The sequence below is a fragment of the Micromys minutus genome, assembly GCF_963924665.1.
Source record: "Micromys minutus genome assembly, chromosome: 3".
NCBI classification, from domain to species: Eukaryota; Metazoa; Chordata; class Mammalia; order Rodentia; family Muridae; genus Micromys; species Micromys minutus.
The window spans coordinates 26903572-26907434 of record NC_137972.1 but is presented as its reverse complement, the minus strand read 5'-3'; positions in this window follow the sequence as shown (position 1 = coordinate 26907434).

Below are 3863 nucleotides of genomic sequence, written 5' to 3'. Positions count from 1 at the left end.
GGGAGCCCCATCCCTCCACTTGATGCCAGGCCTTTCTACCGGAGGTGGGCTCTACAAGTTCCCTCGGCCCACTGCAGGGCATTTCATCTAAGGTTCCTCCCTTTAAGACCTAAGATTCTCTCAGCTTCCAGGTCTCTGGTAGATTCTAGAAGGTCCTCTCACCTCCTACCTCCCAAGGTTGCCTGCTTTCTTCTTCCTCCCAAGTAGGATTGAAGCATCCTCATTTGGGACCTTTGGCTTGTTAGCCTTCTTGAGTTCTGTGGATTGTATCCTGTACTTTTTTTTTTTTTTGCTAATATCCACTTATTAGTGAGTACAGACCATGTCCCTTTGGGTCTGAGTTACCTCATTCAGGATGATATTTTCATGATGTCCTTGTTCTTAGTGGCTGAGTAATATCTCATTATGTAAATGAACCACATTTTCTGTATCCATTCTTTGGTTGTAGGACAACTAGGTTGTTCCCAGCTTCTGGCTTTTGATAAATGGGACCTCTTGAAACTGGAAAGCTTCTGTAAGGCAAAGAACATAGTCAATAGGACAAATCGACAACCTACAGACGGGAAAAAAAATCTTCATTAACCCTACATCCAATAAAGGGCTAATAATCAAAATATATAAAGAACTCAAGAAGCTAACCTCCAAGAAATCAAACAATCCAATCAAAAAGTGGGGTATAGAACTCAACAGAGAATTCACAACAGAAGAATCTCGAATGGCTAAGAATCACTTAAAGAAATGCTCAAAGTCCTTAGTCATCAGGAAATACAAATCATAACAACCCTAAGATTCTTCCTTACATCATTAAGAATGACTAAGATCAAAAACTCAAGTGACAGCAGATGTTGATGAAGATGTGGAGGAAAAGGAACACTCCTCCATTGTTGGTGGGATTGCAAACTGCTATAGCCACTCTGGAAATCAATCTGGAAGTTCCTCAGAAAACTGGAAATAGATCTGTCGGAAGACCCAGCTATACCACTCTTGGGCACATACCCAAAAGACGCCCCACCATGCCACAGGGGCACGTGCTCCACTAATTCATAGCAGCCTTGTTTGTTGTAGCCGAGACGCTGGAAGGAAGAACTCTGTAGCATGCAGGCCTACTCTTAACCAGAACTGGCTGAGTAGGGGGTATGGGCAGTCACTGGGATCCTTCCAGTGTGAGGAAAGCATAGTAACGCTCTTCCTGCTCAACATCAAGACACCTCTCCTAGTTCTGTTCTATACCAAATACCTCATGTCCTCTGTGGCTCCCAGGGGGACACAGGGACGTGTGGGCACAATTTTCAGAGATTTGTCAGAGGTTCAGGGGTGCTGAAGTTGTGGCTAAGGGGCCTGGGTGAACACGCTGTCCAGGAGGGTGGTCTGGGGGAGGTGGCCTGGGGGGAAGGTGACCTGGGGGAAGGTGGTCTGGGGGTATCCTGGGGATAAAATGGAGACGCTTGCTTGCATCAAGAGGTTTTTGGGTTCCAGAGGTGCAGGGCCGTGGCCGAGTAGAGGAGAGATGCGAGCTGGGTACGGAGACCAGTCCAGGCAGCCTTGGTGCAAAACCATGCTTGCCAAATTGTCTTTTTAAAAGATTCTCATTCCAGTAACATAGACACAATGTCTAGCATTTTGTTTACTCAGTCACACAGTGGTGGACCCTAGCATGCTTTCACTATTGTAGAACCGCTTTGAAAGCTACATCCCAGGCTTGCATTCTCAGTGAAGCTACTCTGCAGCCCAGAGATCTTCCTGTCTTTGCTCCTGAGTTCTGGGGTTACAGACGTGTGTGCCAGGACAGCAGGACCAGGACACTCTAAATACCAGCTTCTCTTTCCCTCTTCTCCATTGCTGAAGTTCCCGGAGTTTACTTTTCGATACTCCACACAGGGTGATACAGTCATTCGTCTTTCTGTGTCTGCCCTTTTCAGTGGATAGGATGTCTTCAGGGTTCCACAGCATTATAATGTAAAACATCTTTTTACATTATAATGTAAATTTACATTATAATTTTGAGGTGGAGGAAGTGCCACTGTGTATGTCATAACTTACCTTCTGGTCATTTGTGAGTGACGGTACTGGAACTATGGGCGGGCGGGAATCTCTGGGCCTTGCCTTCAGTCTGCTCGGGGCACACGTAGGCCTGGGATTGCTGATGCCCCGGGTGATCCTGGTACTGGTTTGCTTCTGATGTATCCTCACAAGCTGCATCCAGAGAAGAGGCAGAGACTCTCAGAGGCAGGAGTGAAGGTGCCACAGCTTGGGATAGGAAGTTTAATCTGACATTGTAGGGCAGGTCACCCTTATAAGTGGCATAGCTGCTCTGAGCCTCAAATTCCTTTCCAACTGTGCCTTTATGGGGACAGGCCACTGACTAAACAGACATGAATTATTCTTTGTTTATTGTCAGTGTGCAGTGTGGACACTGGTCCCTGGAAAGCTCCGAAAGACTGGCTTTGTGTCTGGTTCCCCACAAGCCCAATGGCAATTTTGTCTTTTCCCTTAAACCTCACGGGAGAGGGGCACATGGGACCAAGGATACTGTCACTCTTATAAGGTGGTCACATTAACAACCTCCTACTAACTTCTCACTTTTAAGGCTCTAAGAGGGCCACCGTGGGAAAATACAAGACACATGAAGTGTGCTTAGCAAAGTCTGTGTCACAGGTGGCCGGGCACATGTGACATTCCTTAGCAGGGTAGGTAGGTTCTGAGTGATGGGCTGACTGTGTGCTTGGGTATGGGAAGTGGCATAGTGTGACATAAACCAAGACTTGTTTTAGTAATTAGGGTTTCCTCTGGTCAGTGAGGTTTGATACAAACCTGGAAATAAACATCTTTCAACAAGTGGGTGAGGGATGCGGAAGAACATAAATAGTGGGGCTCGTTCAGGAAACTCCTCCACCAACTCGGCCCAGCTGCAAACAGCTGGGACTTACGTACCAGACATCCAGAAGAAATTCCTTTGCAGCCCTTCTGGGAGTAGATTTGACCTTGCAATCCTCCCTGGTCCACAACCTAGCAGGGAGAAGTCTGGACTACAGGCTAGCACCGTTCCTGTCTGTTTCCTGGCCCTGATCACTGTGCACGCAGGAGGAGAAGAAACATTTTTGTTGTGGGATGTGTGTGTGCGCACGAACAAACGGAAAAAAAAAAAAATGGGAGAAAAAGAAAATGAGGCAGTTGCTGGATAAGGACTCGGCACGCACGAGACGGGACACTGCCCCATGGCGGCAGGTACAGGGGGGGAGGTGAGAGTGGGGGTGAGAAGGAGGCAGGGTACATACAGGCTCTGCTACCCCCCCATGCTTCTGCTTGATGCCTTCACAGGCAAGTCGTCATTGTCATTGTGAGTTGTGTTTCCTTTCCAGCTGCCCCTCTGAGGAAGAGGGATTCACAGCCATGAACTTACTAGAAGCCCCGGGTGGGGGGGAGAGGCAGAAATCCCACTGGCTCTTTATTTACCTACAGACACGTGTATTTGGAAAGTGATTCTAAGGGTTAAGGAGGATTCCTTCGCCCCAGACAGGTCTTTAGGGCTTCAGACTCCAGGCTGTGGTACCCAGTCACAGGAGAGTTAGGTGGTCACTCCCAAGCTGGGCTGATGGTTTTAACGGCGGCGCCGTATGATCATGCTCCTGTCTAAGAAGATAGGGCCAGTCCCTGGAAGTCCTAACTAGTCAGGACAGCAGTGTAGATAGATCCTGGAACCAAGGCTCTCTCTTTTCCCCACAGTTCCCATATGATCTTTAAAAAAATAAAAATAAAAACTGACATTTATTGGTGTGGGAGTGACTCTCTGTATGTTTAGTTACACATGCAAACGGTGCCCGTGGGAGCCAGAAGAGGGCATTAGATGCCCTGGAGCTGGAATT